Below are 18,738 nucleotides of genomic sequence, written 5' to 3' on the forward strand. Positions count from 1 at the left end.
AGTCTCGTGCCAAAGTACATTCTTATGGAATTTTATTTATTTATTTTTAATATTTATTTATTTATTTGGCTGCGCCAGTTCTTAGTTGCGGCATACGGGCTCTTAGTTGCGGCATGTGGGATCTAGTTCCCTGACTAGGGATCAAACCCGGGCCCCCTGCATTGAGAACGAGGAGTCTTGGCCACTGGGTCACCAGGGAGGTCCCACTTATGGAATTTTAGAACACAGGGAAAAAGGAAGAGATTCTACAACATTCCTAAGAGGAAACGACCAATTCTGAGGGTAAGAAGTTAGGATGGTTTTGGATTTCTGGACAGTAACACTGGAAGTTAAAAAGCAGTGGTGAAATTCATTGATGAATATTAACATTAGTAAGTACAACTTTAAGGAGAAAAAGGGTATTTGCATAGCCTCAAAATACCTCCCCCCACATATTTATTAATTATTGTGGTGGTTTTAACATATGTCCACAAATTATTTTATATTCCTCCCTCAAGGAGGTGAAGCTTAATTCCCCTCCCTTTGAGTGTGGGCTGGACTTAGTGACTCGCTTAGTGGAAAGAGAAAATTAGTAACTTCACAGAGGAAAAATCTAGCAGACACCAAGTGATCAAAGTTAGCATCACTAGTAACATGTCATGTTGATATCATTTATCCTCTGATATGATACGATGAGAAGACCTTTTTCACCTCTGTGGTATTATTCTCCCAAATCCAAAACCCAAGTCTTAACATGAGAAAACATCAGAGAAACCCTACGGAGGGACATTCTACAAAGTACTGACCAGTCCTCTTCAAAAATGTCAAAGTTATTAAAAATAAGGAAAGACTGCACAACTGTCACAGACTTAAGGAGTCTAAGGCAACATGAGGAGTGATTACAATCTGGTATCCTGGATCTGATCCTGGAACAGACAAAGGATATGAGTGGAGAAGCTGGTGAAATAGGACTGAAGTCTGTAGTTCAGTTCCTAGTAGTATTAACAGTCAATATTAGTTTCTCGGTGTTGACAAGTGTGCCATGGTTATGTAAAATGTTAACATTACAGGAAGCCAGGTGAAGAGAATTCAGGAACTCTGTACTATCTTTGTAACTCTTCTGTCAATCTAAAATCATTTCAAAATTAAAAGTTTTTTTTTTAAGCCAATAACAAAATGCCTTCAAAATTCTGAGAAAAACTGATGACCACTTTAATAGTTTACATTCAGCTGAACTATAGCTTCAATGTTAAAATAAAATGAGGGCTTCCCTGGTGGCGCAGTGGTTGAGAATCTGCCTGCTAATGCAGGGGACACGGGTTCGAGCCCTGGTCTGGGAAGATCCTACATGCCACGGAGCAGCTGGGCCCGTGAGCCACAACTACTGAGCCTGCGTGTCTGGAGCCTGTGCCCCGCAACGGGAGGGGCCGCGATAGTGAAAGGCCCGCGCACCGCGATGAAGAGCGGTCCCCGCACCGCGATGAGGAGTGGCCCCCGCTTGCCGCAACTAGAGAAAGCCCTCGCACGAACCGAAGACCCAACACAGTCAAAAAATAAATAAATAAATAAATAAATAAAGTAGCTATAAGAGCACCCAAGCCCTTACATTAAAATAAATAAATAAATAAATAAAAAATAAAATGAAGACGTTTCAGACAACCCCCATACACCAGGAAGCTATATGAGGATACAATCAACCCACAAAAGAGGGAAAGCTAAGAAAAAAGGAAGAAAATATACAGGAAACAGAGGTGTCAACACAACAGAAAAAGACAAGGAGATTCCCAAAACGCTGGGGAAAGGAGAGCTCAGGCTGATGTTCTACACAGTGTAGAGGGCACCAGACGTATTGACGTCCGTCAGAAGGCTCCAGGAGAGATTTACTCCGCAAGATGAAATGAACCGGATGCCTGGTGTAGCTGAATGTCCTCAAAGGAGATTTCAACAACCAACAAGGACGGAATTAGTGGTTAAAATTTTAAAATAAACAAGTAAGAAATAAGACAAGTATTAACTAGAAGGAAACCAAAAGCTGTACAAAGGGAAACAAATCATAGTATACTACATTGCTCGTATCCATAACCAGAGAAACACTGAATATCAAAAAATTAGTGTATAAGAGCATGTTATTTAGAAACATTGAGTAATAACCAAAATAATTAGCTAACTATGGTGATAAGTGGCTGCTTCTAGGGAAGGAGAAAAGGGAAAAGAAGTAGAAGACTTTTTTTTTTAAACTAACTTTGCAGAACTATTTGATACTTTAACCTATGCACATGTACATCTTTTTCTAAAAATAATTTTTTTTTAATGTGAAGATAGTAGGGTTTCGGGGGTGGAGTCAAGATTGCAGACAAGGAGGACGCAGAATTCACATCCTCCCACAACCAGGGCACCTACCAGGCACCAGTGGGTGACCACGGACACCTAAGGGGACGGAAGGAACCCCCAGCGACCGGGTAGTACATGGAGTGTTGGAGGGAATGAGGGGGGAGGAGAAGTGGAGGTGGGACGGGACTGGAGTCCCTGAGGGGTGGCTGGGGGAGGGGAAGGGGTCCCACACCTGAAGGGGTAAATTGTAGGACCATTGGGAGGGCAGAGGATCAAAAGGGAGCATGGACAGGTCTCCCCCGCCCACTTGGGCCCCCAGGAGCCTGCTGAGATCCTGGGCCTGATCCTCTGCCCACCGAGGCCTCCTCCAGCCGCGCGGGTCCTGAGGGAGTGGGAGGGAGGGAAGGGGGAGCAAAAGTAAAGGCCAGACCTCGGGGACCTGGCACCCCTGGGGGGCGGCTGGGGGAGGGGAGGAGTTCCTACACCCAGCGGGATCCACCCACAGTTAGGGGTCCAGTGGGGACAGGGGAGACGCTGGCGGAGACCCTTGAGGTGTGGCGCGGAGGAACAGAAGGGAACGTGACCAGCACTTTCCCTGTCCACTTAGGCACCGGGGAGCCTCTTGGGCTGCCAGGCCTAATCCTCTGCCCACACAGCCTCCCTGCTGCCTGCAGAGCCCAAGACCCACCCCTACCCCCAACCCAGGGCCTTACCTCCAAACTCCAGAACTCCACACTTCCGAGGTCCCACTTTGGATCTGCAGCGTCTCCCCTTCCGCGCAGGTCCTAAGCAGGGGCCCCACCCTATGCTTGAACGTTGCCCCGCCTAGGCCCTGCCCCCAATGCCTTTTCCAGTTGCATGGGTCCTGAGCCCAGGCCCTGCCCCATGCTCAAATGTCACCACCCCAGACTAGGTCCCGCCCCACCCTAAACCCCGCCCCTGCCGAAGTTCCACCCCGGCCTAAACTCCGCCCCCCATAGCCAAGACTTTTTTTTTTTCTCTTTTCCTCTTTTAGATTGGGGTTCTGTTTTACCTTGCTGTTGATTCATTTATATTTTTATGTTTTCTAATAAATCTTTTATTTTTCTAATTTTATTTTATTTTTTATACTTTGTTATCGTTCTGCTCCTTTTGGCTTGTTCCCCCCTTTTTTTTTTCTGTTGTGGTTTTGTTTTACCTTGTTGCAGTTGTTTAAATTATATTCTTATTATTCTTAATATATATTTTATCTTTTTAATTTTATTTTGTTTTTTATTCTTTGTTATTATACTGCTCTTTTTTTTTTTTGCTGCACCATGCAGCTTGAGGGATCTTGGCTCCCATGCCAGAGGTCGGGCCCGAGCTCCTGTGGTGGGAGCTCTGAGTCCAAAGCACTGGACTAACAGAGAACCTCAGATCCCAGGGAATATTAACTGGAGTGAGGCCTCCCGGAGGTGCTCATATCGGCACCAAGACCCGGCTCTATCCAACTGCCTGCAAACTCCAGTGCTGGATGCCTCAGGCCAAACAACCAGCAAGACAGGAATACAGCCCCACCCATCAAAAAAAAAAAGATACGACAAAAAAATATGTTACAGATGAAGAAGCAAGGTAAAAACCTAAAAGACCATATAAATGAAGATGAAATAGGCAACCTACCTGAAAAAGAATTCAGAGTAATGATAGTAAAGATGATCCAAAATCTCAGAAACAGAATGGAGAAAATACAAGAAACATTTAACAAGGATCTAGAAGAACAAAAGAGCAAACAAACAGCGATGAACAACACAATAACTGAAATGAAAAACACTCTAAAGGAATCAATAACAGGATAAATGAGGCAGAAGAACGGATAAGTGAGCTGGAAGATAAAAAGGTGGAAATAACTGCCAAGGAGCAGAATAAAGAAAAAAGAATGGATGAAAAGAATTGAGGGCAGTCTCAGAGACCTCTGGGACAATAGTAAACGCACCAACATTTGAATTATAGGGGTCCCAGAAGAAGAAGAGAAAAAGAAAGTGTCTGAGAAAATATTTGAAGAGATTACAGTTGAAAACGTCCTTAACATGGGAAAGGAAATAGTCACCCAAGTCCAGGAAGCACAGAGAGTCCCATACAGGATAAACCCTAGGAAAAACACACCAAGACACATATTTATTAATCAAACTAACAAAAATTAAATTCAAAGAAAAAATACTAAAAGCAGCAAGGGAAAGTCAAAACATAACATACAAAGGAATCCCCGTAAGGTTAACAGCTGATCTTTCAGCAGAAACTCTGCAAGCCAGAAGAGAGTGGCAGGACATATTTAAAGTGATGAAAAGGAAAAACCTACCACCAAGATTACTCTACCCAACAAGGATCTCGTTCAGATTCGATGGAGAAATCAAAAGCTTTACAGACAAGCAAAAACTATAAGAATTCAGCACCACAAAACCAGCTTTACAACAAATGCTAAAGGAACTTCTCTAAGTGGGAAACACAAAAGAAAAAGACAGACAAAAACAAACCCAAATCAATTAAGAAAATGGTAATAGGAACATACATATCGATAACCACCTTGAATGTAAATGGATTAAATGCTCCAACCAAAAGACAAAGACTGGTTGAATGGATACAAAAACAAGACCCATATATATATGCTGTCTACAAGAGACCCACTTCAGACTTCAGGACACATGGAAATAAAAACAAAATAAACAAATGGGACCTAATGAAACTTAAAAGCTTCTGCACAGCATAGGAAACCATAAACAAAATGAAAAGACAACCTTCATAATGGGAGAAAATACTTGCAAACGAAGCAACTGACAAAGGATTAATCTCCAAAATATACAAGCAGCTCATGCAGCTCAATATCACAAAAACAAACAACCCAATCCAAAAATGGGCAGAAGACCTAAATAGACATTTCTCCAAAGAAGACATACAGATGGCCAACAAATACATGAAAAAATGCTTAACATCACTAATCATTAGAGAAATGCAAATCAAAATTACAATGAGGTATCACCTCACACCAGTCAGTATGGCCATTATCAAAAAATCTACAAACAATAAATGCTGTTAAGGGTGTGGTGAAAAGGGAACCCTCCTGCACTGCTGGTGGGAATGTAAATTGATACAACCACTATAGAGAACAGTATGGAGGTTCCTTAAAAAACTAAAAGTAGAACTACCATATGACTCAGCAATTCCACTACTGGGCATATACCCTGAGAAAACCATAATTCAAAAAGAGTCATGTACCACAATGTTCACTGCAGCACTATTTACAATAGCCAGGACATGGAAGCAACCTAAGTGTCCATCGACAGATGAATGGATAAAGAAGATGTGGCACATATATATACAATGGAATATTACTCAGCCATAAAAAGGAACAAAATTGAGTTATTTGTAGTAAGGTGGATGGACCTAGCGTCTGTCATACAGAGTGAAGTAAGTCAGAAAGAGAAAAACAAATACCATATGCTAACGCATATATATGGAATTTTAAAAAGTGGTACTGGTGAACCAAGTGGCAGGGCAGGAATAAAGATGCAGATGTAGAGAATGGACTTGAGAGCACAGAGGGGGAAGGGTTAAGCTGGGATGAAGGGCTTCCCTGGTGGTGCAGTGGTTAAGAATCTGCCTGCCAACGCAGGGGACACAGGTTCGAGCCCTGGCCCGGGAAGATCCCACATGCCACAGAGCAACTAAGCCCGTGCGCCACAACTACTGAGCCTGAGCTCTAGAGCCTGCAAGCCACAACTACTGAGCCCATGTGCCACAACTACTGAAGCCTGCATGCCTAGAGCCCGTGCTCCACAACAAGATAAGCCATGACAATGAGAAGCCTGCGCACTGCAACGAAGAGTAGCCCCTGCTCACCGCAACTAGAGAAAGCCTGCACACAGCAATGAGGGCCCAACACAGCCAAAAATAAATAAATAAATTTATTTTAAAAAAAAAAGCTGGGGTGAAGTGAGAGAGTGGCATGGACATATATACACTACCAAATGTAAAATGGATGGCTAGTGGGAAGCTGCTGCATCACACAGGGAGATCAGCTCAGTGCTTTGTGACCACCTAGAGGGATGGGATAGGGAGGGTGGGAGGGAGGCACAAGTGGGAGGGTATATGGGGATATATGTATACATATAGCTGATTCACTTTGTTGTACAACGAAACTAACACAACATTGTAAAGCATTTATGCTCCAATAAAGATGTGAAAAAAAAAAAGATAGTAGGGTTTATAATGTGTCAGGTTTGTAATGATTAGACTCTTCATACATACTAAATTTAGAAAGCAGAGCAGAAAAACCAATCTGAAATATAACAATGTAGGTGCCTACCTATGGTTGGATGAGCATATTCTCTTTCCTTAAAACTCCAATAGAAAACATATGAGAAGACACTACGGGTGCTTAGCCTGAAAAAGAGATGACTTTGAGTGAACATAAAGCTTGTTTTGAAACATCTATAGGGACTATAGGGGACTTCCCTGGTGGTCCAGTGGTTAAGAATCCACCTTCCAATGCAGGGGACGTGGGTTCTATCCCTGATTGGGGAACGAAGATCCCACATGCCGCAGGGCAACTAAGCTGGCGCATGGCAACTACTGAGCACGTGGGCCACAACTAGAAAGCCCGCACGCCGCAGCAGAGGATCCCACATGCCACAATGAAGATCCCACGTACCACCTTGAGTTACACGCCGATTCCTTGACCAAACCACTGAAGCCAGGAGGAGACAGGTACCTGCCTCCTGACCAATTGTGGTGACCAGAGAGGCAAGGCCACACATGATGACACCTCCCTTTCTAATTACATGTCTAGAAGAGTAAGGCAGAAGCAGAATCCGAAGAGAAGGGGCAGTTCTGTCCCAGAAGACAGGAAGAGTGCTAGGCAGATAAAATAAATGTTCCTACATACACAAGTGAGAATCTGAGTTAGCTGGGAGAACATCTTAAAATTAAACCGCGAATCTTGCTATCTTTCCACATGTGGTAAATTGAGAGGTGAACATGTGTCTTCTGAAAGAGCTTTCTGGGAGTTTATGATAGGTATCCTAACCCCGGAGAAGCCCCTCTTATATAATGGTGTGTTACTTGTGTAACAAGTGTGTGTGTAACTAGGCACCACAGGCCCAAGGGTAATAATAGGGAAATAAATAAAAGCATAGATCCACCAAATCAAACTTTAAATAAATAAAATAAGTTAATGTGGAAAAAAAAAAGAGGTCCCACATGCCGCAACTAAGACCTGATGCAGCCAAAAATTTTTTTTAAAAAATAAATATATTTTAAAAAAATGTGTGGGTGTATATGTTCCTGTAAATAAATAAATAAATAAAGGGACTACAAGTGGAAGAGTGAACTAACTTGTTCGGTAGAGCATGAAGGGTAGAGTTGCCTAAATCCTCCCTTCTCTTGAGCACTACTGACAGATGGTCATAGAGCTTGGCTTCCAAGAGCCTGAAACTAGAGTAAGGATTCTTTACCAAGACAAAATTGAGCACAGAAAACCAGAACACAAACCCAAATAGCAAACCATTAGGAAATGCTAAGACTTACAATTTGGGAAGTCTAAACACCAACTGAAAGTTCAAAGGATCAGAAGCAGACTCAAAACTGGGGTTACTATATCCAGAGTTCATGGCTGGGTGGAGACTGTATTTGGAGCAAGACAGCAATCAAATAAGGAGGACCCCAAGCGATTACTACAAAACAGCTCTGGAAAGGCCATTGCTCACCTTTATTGACTGATGGGTACAGATGCAAGGCTGTATCTCACTGAACTAGAGTCAGAAGCAGGTAGCTAAGAATGAACTATAGAAGGGGAAGTCTGGGTTCAATATAAAGACAAATATAACCATCAAAACTAACAAAAGATAAAATTTGCTACCCTAAAAAATAATGAAATTGCCAGCACTGGGAATGTTCCAACATAAATTAGTGGATGACTTGTTCATTATATTTGAATCACCAGTCAGCTGGAAGCTGTACCGACCACATAACTTCAATGGCCTTCCCAACCCTGACCTTGCATAGCTTTCTACATGAGAAAGTCAGTAGTAATACTCTCTTTCCTTGCCTGCCCACTCAAAGTTCTTCCAACAGTGTAGGATAAAGTTCCATCTGAGGTGACATCATAGAGAAAAGAATCTTGTGAAATGGACTCTTTTAACTCTAGTGTTCTTCCAGAAATATTTCACAGTGTGACCTGAAGGAAGTGTGTCTGATGAAATAGTTATGACATATTTAGAAGTGACTAGCTTTCAGCATCCTAAATTGCCTTTCCAGCAGAGGTCCTGGGCAGAAAAACAAGCTGTTCCTAAAGTACAATTAATAAATACTTTGCCTTCAAGGAGAATATGGCTCCTATTTTAACAATAAGGAAAAAGTCAGATAATCTACAAATTCATAACTTTCCTTGAGTTCATCAGGGAACCGAGATCACAACAACCAAGTAAACTAAATCCCAAAGAGTGATATGCCCCTCCAAGGAAAGATGGATACAGGATCTATTTCACCTTTGGCAGAACACAGGAGAATAAGGCGGCTACCACACAAGTAGGTAACAAGAAATCAACTAAAATTTTAACAAATCCTTAAAGGTATGGGCTACCATGTTAGTTTGGAATAGCTGGGAGTTTGCACCAAAAAAGAGCTCAAACTCACTCAAAAGCTCTTTTCCATGGACCTCCATCAGATGCCCAGGAATAAGACTGGGGGCAGCGCAGGACCCTGGAAACAGGCCCCCTCCTTGTCCCAGTGCAGGGAGGGAGACATTCAGGAAGCCCCTTCCATCTACCCAGATTCTTCCCTCACAAAGAGAAAAAGCCTTAAGACACGGAGGAAGCAGGAGCAAGGGGAAAATCTACTCTTCCCCCACACAAAATTCATCTGTCTCATGGTTTGAGGGAGGCTGGAAACTACTTTAGGCCTAGGATCCTACTGTTATACCAAAGGTCTCCTACCCCTGAGAGGGACACAAAATTCTTTCCCATCCAAACCAACCCTAGATAAAAGGCAAGGTTTGGCTGCCATATGAAGGAGAGGCAAGAACAATGAGAAAGCTTCACTCCTGAGGTCCAGGAATGCAAAGCCTGTCTAAGCCTGAGGCTGCCAAGATAACAAAGAACGCACCCTGCCCACACCATGAGCCTACCACTCAGTAACAGGCAACAGCAATTTACTGCCGATGGAGGAGCAAGAGCATGGAGACCTCCTCTGTGACCCAGCAATGCAGGAACTGCCAAGAGCTGAGAGTAGGGGAGAAATGCTGAGAAAAACTATTTCGTCGCAGGTCCCACTGCAAGCACAGGTAATTATTATAATTATCAATAATAATATTTAATTATTTATTATTATAATTATCAATACTGGAATAATTTGAAGTTGTGGAGCACTAAAGGTAACAGTAGCAACACAAACCCAAATTTAGCTCAATTCCTGACTAGACCGACTCAATCCCACAAACACTAACAGCCTGACAGAAAAAGAGGCATGCCCATTTCTGAGAATAAATGTTATTTCCCTCAGTCTCTGTACTTCCGTACCTGATGTCCAGCAATCAATCAAAAATCATGAGACATATTAAGCAACAACAACAACACTGTCAAAAGAGAAAGGAATCAATAGAACCAGACTCAAGGATGACTCAGATGTTGGAACAATCAGGCAGGAACTTTAAAATAACTACCATTAATATGTCAAAGAACACAGTGGAAAAGGTAGACAACCGGCATGAATATAAGAGGAATTTCAGCAGAGAGATGTAGTATAAATAAGAGTCAAATGGAAATGGTAGGATTCAGCAGCTTAAGAGATACTGAATTAGGTGATCTCTGAGCTACTTTTAACCCTGACATTCTATGATTCTAAGACCACTACTTCAATAAGGTAAGAGAAGAAAAATCAAAATAATGAAATGGATGGTTTACGTGGAGAAAACATGAGGCAACTGGTAATCGCACACTTGGAATTGTTCCCTCACATCTTCAATTTAAAATATTTTTTTAAATGAGAAATTACTACACACCTTTGGTTAGAAAGTAAATTCTATTAACCTAAAGACAGACTGTCTGCTTTGCTTATTTTATTTTTTTAAACAGATCTTTATTGGAGTATAATTGCTTCACAATACTGTGTTAGTTTCTGTTGCACAACAGAGTGAATTAGCCATATGCATACACATGTCCCCGTATCCCCTCCCACTTGAGCCTCCCTCCCATCCTCCCTATCCCACCCCTCTAGGTCACCGCAAAGCACCGAGCTGATCTCCCTGTACTATGCTGCTGCTTCTCACCAGTCAACTACTTTACATTCTGTAGTGTATATATGTCCATGCTACTCTCACTTCACCCCAGCTTCCTCCTCCCACCCCATGTCCTCAAGTCCATTTTCTATGTCTACCTCTTTATCCCTGCCCTGCAACTGGGTTCAAAAGTACCAATTTTTTTTTTAAGATTACATATATGCGTTAGCATACGGTATTTGTTTTTCTCTTTCTGACTTATTTCACTCTGTATGACAGACTCTAGGTCCATCCACCTCACTACAAGTAACTCAATTCCATTTCTTTTTATGGCTGAATAATATTCCATTGTATATATGTGCCACATCTTCTTTATCCATTCATCTGTCGATGGACATTTAGGTTGGTTCCATGTCCTGGCTATTGTAAATAGTGCTGCAATGAACATTGTAGTACATGTCTCTTTTTGAATTATGGTTTTCTCAGGGTATATATGCCCAGTAGTGGGATTGCTGGGTCGTATGGTAGTTCTATTTTTAGTTTTTTAAGGAACCTCCATACTGTTCTCCATAGTGGCTGTATCAATTTACATTCCCACCAACAGTGCAAGAGGGTGCCCTTTTCACCACACCCTTTCCAGCATTTATTGTTTCTAGATTTTTTGATAATGGCCATTCTGACTGGCAAGAGGTGATACCTCATTGTAGTTTTGATTTGCATTTCTCTAATAATTAGTGATGTTAAGCACCTTTTCATGTGCCTCTTGGCCATCTGTATGTCTTCCTTGGTGAAATGTCTATTTAGGTCTTCTGCCCATTTTTTAACTGGATTGCTTGTTTTTTTGATATTGAGCTGCATGAGCTGCTTGTATATTTTGGAGATTAATCCTTTGTTGTTTCATTTGCAAATATTTTCTCCCATTCTGAGCGTTGTCTTTTTGTCTTGTTTATGGTTTCCTTTGTTGTGCAAAAGCTTTTAAGTTTAATTAAGTCCCATTTGTTTATTTTTCTTTTCATTTCCATTACTCTAGGAGGTGGGTCAAAAAAGATTTTGCTGTGGTTTATGTCAAAGAGTGTTTTTCCTATGTTTTCCTCTAAGAGTTTTATAGTGTTCAGGCCTTGAGTCTTTAATCCATTTGGAGTTTATTTTTGTGTTTTGTGTATGGTGTTAGGCAGTGTTCTAATTTCATTCTTTGACATGTAGCTGTCCAGTTTTCCCAGCACCACTTATTGAAGAGGCTGTCTTTTCTCCATTGTATGTTCTTGCCTCCTTTGTCATAAATTAGGTGCCCATATGTGCGTGGGTTTAACTCTGGGCATTCTATTCTGTACCATTGATCTATATTTCTGTTTCTGTGTCAGTACCATACTGTCTTGATTACTGTAACTTTGTGGTATAGTTTGAAGTCAGGGAGCCTGATTCCTCCAACTCCGTTTTTCTTTCTCAAGATTACTTTGGCTATTCGGGGTCTTGTGTGTTTCCATACAAATTGTAAAATTTTTTGTTCTAATTCTGTGAAGAATGCCATTGGTAGTTTGATAGGGATTGCACTGAATCTGTAGATAGCTTTGGGTACTATAGTCATTTTCACAATATTGATTCTTCCAATGCAAGAACATGGTATATCTCTCCATCTGTTTATGTCATCTTTGATTTCTTTCATCAATGTTTTATAGCTTTCTGAGTACAAGTCTTTTGCCTCCTTAGACAGGATTATTCCTAGGTATTTTATTCTTTTTGTTGCAATGGTGAATGGGAGTGTTTCCTTAATTTCTCTTTCTGATTTTTCATTGTTGGTGTATAGGAATGCCAGAGATTTCTGTGCATTAATTCTGTATCCTGCAACCTTACCAAATTCACTGATTAGTTCTAGCAGTTTTCTGGTGGCATCTTTAGGATTTTCTATGTATAGTATCATGTCATCAGCAAACAGTGACAGTTTTACTTCTTCTTTTCCAATGTGTATTCCTTTTATTTCTTTTTCTTCTCTGATTGCTGTGGCTAGGACTTCCAAAACTATGTTGAATAAGAGTGGTGAGAGTGGACAGCTTTGTCTTGTTCCTGATCTTAGAGGAAATGCTTTCAGTTTTTCACCACTGAGTATGATGCTTGCGGTGGGTTTGTCATATACGGCCTTTATTATGTTGAGGTAGGTCCCCTCTATGCCCATTTTCTGGAGAGTTTTTATCATAAGTGGGTGTTGAATTTTGTCAAAGCTTTTTCTGCATCTACAGAGATGATCATATGGTTTTTATCCTTAATTTGGTAATACGGTGTATCACATTGATTTGCGTATACTGAAGAATCCTTGTATCACTGGGATAAGCCCCACTTGATCATTTTGTATGATCCTTTTAATGTGCTGTTGGATTCTGTTTGCTAGTATTTTTTTCAAGACTTTTGCATCTATGTTCATCAGTGATATTGGTCTATAATTTTCTTTTTTTGTGATATCTTTGTCTGGTTTTGGTATCAGGGTGATGGTGGCTTCGTAGAATGAATTTGGGAGTGTTTCTCCCTCTGCAATTTTTTGGAAGAGTTTGAGAAGAATTGGTGTTAGCTCTTCTCTAAATGTTTGATAGAATTCACCTGTGAAGCTATCTGGTCCTAGACTTTTGTTTGTTGCAAGAGTTTTCATTACGGTTTCAATGTCATTACTTGTGATAGGTCTGTTTATATCTTCTAATTCATCCTGGTTCAGTCTTGGAAATTGTACCTTTCCAAGACTTTGTCCATTTCTTCGTGGTTTTCCATTTTATTGGCATATAGTTGTTTGTAGTAGTCTCTTATAACCCTCTGTATTTCTGCAGTGTCAGTTGTGATTTCTCCTTTTTCATTTCTAATTTTATTGATTTGCATCCTCTCCCTTTTTTTCTTGATGAGTCTGGCTAAGGGCTTATCAATTTTGTTTATCTTCTCAAAGAACCAGCTTTTAGTTTTATTGATCTTTGCTATTGTTTTCTTCATTTCTATTTCACTTATTTCTGCTCTGATCTTTTATGATTTCTTTCCTTCTACTGACTTTGGGTTTTCTTTGTTCTTCTTTCTCTAATTGTTTTAAGTGTAGGGTTTGATTGTTTATTTGAGGTTTTTCTTGTTTCTTTTTTTTTTTAATTAATTAATTTATTTATTCATTCATGGCTGTGTTGGGTCTTCGTTTCTGTGCGAGGGCTTTCTTCAGTTGCGGTGAGCGGGGGCCACTCCTCATCACGGTGCGCGGGCCTCTCACTATCGCGGCCTCTCCTGTTGCGGAGCACAGGCTCCAGACGCGCAGGCTCAGTAGTTGTGGCTCACGGGCCCAGTTGCTCCACGGCATGTGGGATCCTCCCAGACCAGGGCTCGAACCCGTGTCCCCCGCATTAGCAGGCAGACTCTCAACCACTGTGCCACCAGGGAAGCCCTCTTGTTTCTTGATGTGAGATTGTATTGCTATAAACTGCCCTCTTAGAACTGCTTTTGCTGTGTCCCATAGGTTTTGGGTCATCGTGTTTTCATTATCATTTGTTTCTAAGTATTTTTTTACTTCTTCTTTGATTTCTTCAGTGATCTCTTAGTTATTTAGTAGTGCACTGTTTAGCCTCCATGTATTTGTGTTTTTTACAGTTTTTTTCCTGTAATTGATTTCCAATCTCATAGCATTGTGGTCAAAAAAGATGCTTGATACAATTTCAATTTTCTTAAATTTTCTGAGGCTTGATTTGTGACCCAAGATGTGATCTATCCTGGAGAATGTTCCATGTCCACTTGAGAAGAAAGTGTATTCTGCCACTTTTGGGTGGAATGTTCTATAAATATCAATTAGATCTATCTGCTCTATTGTGTCACTTGAAGCTTTTGTTTCCTTATTTATTTTCTGTTTGGATGATCTGTTCATTGGTGTAAGTGGGGTGTTAAAGTCCCCTACTATTATTATGTTACTGTAGATTTCTCCTTTCATGGTTGTTAGCATGTATTGAGGTGCTCCTATGTTGTGTGCATAAACATTTATAATTGTTATAGCTTCTTCTTGGATTGATCTTTTGATCATTATGTAGTGTCCCTCCTTATGTCTTGTAACAGTCTTTATTTTAAAGTCTATTTTATCTGCTATGAGTATTGCTACTCCAGTCCTCTTTTGATTTCCATTTGCATGGAATATCTTTTTCCATCCCTTCATTTTCAGTCTGTATGTGTCCCTAGGTCTGAAGTGGGTCTCCTGTAGACAGCATATATATGGGTCTTGTTTTTGTATCCATTCAACCAGTCTTTGTCTTTTGGTTGGAGCATTTAATCCATTTACATTCAAGGTGATTATCGATATGTATGTTCCTATTACCATTTTCTTAATTGTTTTGGGTTTGTTTTTGTGGGTCTTTTTCTTCTCTTGTGTTTCCCACTTAGAGAAGTTTCTTTAGCATTTGTTGTAAAGCTGGTTTTGTGGTGCTGAATTCTCTTAGCTTTTGCTTGTCTGAAAAGCTTTTGACTTCTCCAACGAATCTGAATGAGATCCTTGCTGGGTAGAGTAATCTTGGTTGTAGGTTTTTCTCTTTCATCACTTTAAATATGTCCTGCCACTCCCTTCTGGCCTGCAGAGTTTCTGCTGAAAAATCAGCTGTTAACCTTATGGGGATTCCTTTGTATGTTATTTTTTGTTTTTCCCTTGTTGCTTTCAATATTTTTTCTTTGAATTTAATTTTTGTTAGTTTGATTAATATGTGTCTTAGTGTGTTTTTCCTTGGGTTTATTCTTTATGGGACTCTCTGCTCTTCCTGGACTTGGGTGATTATTTCCTTTCCCATGTTAGGGAAGTTTTCAACTATAATCTCTTCAAATATTTTCTCAGCTCTCTCTTTTTCTCTTCTTCTTCTGGGACCCCTATAATTCGAACGTTGGTGAGTTTAATGTTGTCCCAGAGGTCTCTGAGATTGTTTTCAATTCTTTTCATTCTTTTTTCTTTATTCTGCTCCTCGGCAGTTATTTCCACCGTTTTGTCTTCCAGCTCACTTATTTGTTCTTCCTCAGTTATTCTGTTATTGATTCCTTCTAGTGTATTTTTCATTTCAGTTATTGTGTTGTTCATCTCTGTTTGTTTGTTCTTTAGTTCTTCTAGATCTTTGTTAAACATTTTTTTAATTTTCTCAATCCGTGCCTCCATTCTATTTCCAAGATTCTGGATCTTCTTTACTATCATTACTATGAATTCTTTTTCAGGTAGATTGCCTATTTCCTCTTCATTTATTTGGTCTTGTAGGTTTTTACCTTGCTCCTTCATCTGTGACATAATTTTTTGCCACCTCATTCTTTTTTCTTTTTTTTTAATGAGTGGGATTGTGTTCCTGTCTTACTGGTTCTTTGGCCTGAGGCTTCCAACACTGGAGTTTGTAGGTTATTAGGTAGAGCTGGGTCTTGGCGCTGAGATGAGGAACTCCATGAGACCTCACTCTGATGAATATTCCCTGGGGTCTGAGGTTCTCGTTAGTCCAGTGGTTCGGACTCGGAGCTCCCACCGCAGGAGCTTCAGCCCGACCCCAGGCTCATGAACCAAGGTCCCGCAAGCCATCTGGGGCAGCAAAATGATAAATAAATAAATAAATAAAATAACAAAGTAAAAAATAAAATTAGACTAGGAAACTTACAGATATGTTAGGAAGAATATAAAAATAAAAATATAGATGAATCAACAACCGGAAGGTACATCACTACCACAATAGTAAAAAAGAGGAGGAGAGAAAAGAAAAAAACAAAAAAACGCGGGGAGAAAGGCCTTGGCTGTGGAGGGCAGGGCATAAGCAAGGGTGAGGTTTGGGCAGTGGGCGGGGCCTATGCTCTGGACTCACAGGGCTGGAAAAGGCCCTGGGGGCTGTGGGGGGTAGGGCTTAGGCTCAAGGAACAGAAGGGGCCCAGGTGTGCTCCCCACCCCTGGTCTCAGAGGGCAGGGGACCTCACCTGGGAGCCAAGCAAGCTTCCTCGGCTCAAGTGGGTGGGGCAATCGCCCTCCGATCCTCTCCCGCTCCTCCCAGATGGCTCCTCCCGCCTGCCTCTCCTGATCTCCCTGGCCTCCCTCCTATGCCCCCAGGACCCATGAGGCCTGGATGGGGCTTTGAAGGGGGGGGTGGGTCCCAGCTTGGGAGCTCAGCAGGCTCCCCAGACCAAGTGGGCCAGGCGAGCGCCCTCCGCTCCTCTCTCGCTCTTCCCGGAGAGTCCCTCCTGCCTGCCTCTCCTGATCTCCCCGGCCTCAAGGGCACTGATACTGTCTGGCCTCCACTTCTCCTAGCCCCTCAATCCCCCTGTGCCCTACCAGTTCATTTTGGGGTTCCTCCCATCTCCCTGGGCATCAGAGTCTCCCACCAGCAGCCGGCAGGCGCCCTAGTTGTGAGGAGATGCTAACTCTCCATCTTCCCACACCACCATTTATGCTTTGTTTATTTTAAATACAAATAGGAAATCTCTAAATTGTCTTTGTCTTTTAGAAGCATGGCATACTGCATATTTCCTTTTTCTTAGAAATCCTCTCCATTTTCATACCTTGTTTATAATTCTAACTTCAAAAGATCATCCAAGCTATTTACATCATATTTAATCTTTAAGAAGAAAAATTTTGACCTGAGGTATGTCTATTGGATGACTTTTAAGAGCTGACATTTATGATACAGGAAGAATAGGTCTTATACTCAGTAGGTATTAGATAAAAGTGTGTTCAAAGAAAAAAATGCAAAGCAGCTCTTTCTCTCCTGGCAGCTGTTCTCTCCTGGCAGCTGTTCATTTGATAACTTAGGATTATTACTCCTGGTGATGATTTAGTACCATCACTAAAATGACAGGAAGGAGTTTTTTATTAAGGCATAAATTCACAAGGACAAACAAAATAATGGAGACAACAGCAACAAATTTTTGGAAGTTGCCATTTGGTGGCAAATGACTTAGTTGACCTGAGAAAGCTGAGTTCTAAAAAGCAGTGGGAAAGCAGTAAAGCAACTCAGTCTACAATGCAGAGTTCTCAAGATATTAGGAATTTGGTGGCATAAAGAATCTCTGAAAACGGGTAAAAAGATGGGACTAAAACCAGAGAGCTGCTTGTCATTTTTGGTAAAAAGCAATTAAAACCCCAGATCATCACTCTGCACAAACAGGAAACGGGTGTTCCCCACCCCAGAAAATTCAGAGGTGTATCCTCCAATGAAAGTTGAACAGTGGGTCTCTAGACTGGGGGAGAGTGGACACAGATGAGGGTAAGGATGCTGTACTCTAGCTGACACCTCTTCTGTACCTGAACCTCTTATCCTCACCTGTCTCTTGTTCCAGCTGTGTAGGGCTCTAACCAACTGGGCACCTCACCTCCTCCCATGTGACTCAACTTCCTTTCCTGAGATTTAACCATTGAAATCACTGTGAAACTCTTCTCAGCACCCATATCACACATGTACAACCTGAAAGTGAGGAGGAGCTAAGCCCAGTGGGGCAAACTTTTGATCAAAGGGAAACTGGAGCAATGGATAAATTCTCTCCCCTTCTTTACCTTAAAGGAATGGTCCTGAGATACAGTAAATGCTTCTCGGGGTGGGGCCCCAAGGATTAACCAATGCATCCCACTTAGAGGCACTCAGTTCAGTACATTCTCAAACTGGCTCTCGTTCCTTCACTGCTTCACTCACCCGTTCCTCACTCCCCCTTTCTAGGACTGTACCCCCAGTCAAACCAAAGCACAAATGTCTCTGCTTCCATTTCCATTTTCTGTGTTTAAATAGTTGGTACCAGAAGTGGTCCTAGAGAGTATTATTCACCTGATGGCAATAAGGTCCCACTGCCAATAGTAAATTACCAATAAAATTAATAAGGCTGTAAACTGTTCATCATCAGCACTCAGCACGTAAGTGAGAAAGGAGTCCCTGCTCAGAGAGGAAATAGCTTATATGTCAAAAGGACCTGAAGGACCTGGTTAGGATGTACAGGCAAGAATTGGGGCATGTGTAAGAGTGTATCTTGAGGTAGTGTATCTTGAGGGTGGGAGGAATATAAGGCTAAACAGGGCATTATGGACCTGGAGGGACTCACTTATGACATGGAACTCAGTGTTCTGGCAATGTTCTGAAGCTGGTCCTAATAGCTTGTTGACTGGTTCTTTAAAACTTAGACATGATGACAGTCTACTATAAATGAGATAGAGATGCTTGTGGATGGGCATTAACATAAAAAGTTGACTGGAACAGCTCTGATCTGCTACACAG

General features: G+C 41.4%; 1 protein-coding gene across 18 annotated transcripts in view; it reads right to left on the minus strand.

Annotated features, from left to right (window-relative positions):
• FUT10 (fucosyltransferase 10) overlaps positions 1–18,738 on the minus strand; it is a 285,646-nt gene that overhangs the window by 187,581 nt on the left and 79,327 nt on the right. The window lies entirely within an intron of this gene.

This window comes from Balaenoptera ricei, chromosome 21 (assembly GCF_028023285.1).
Source record: "Balaenoptera ricei isolate mBalRic1 chromosome 21, mBalRic1.hap2, whole genome shotgun sequence".
Classification (NCBI taxonomy): Eukaryota; Metazoa; Chordata; class Mammalia; order Artiodactyla; family Balaenopteridae; genus Balaenoptera; species Balaenoptera ricei.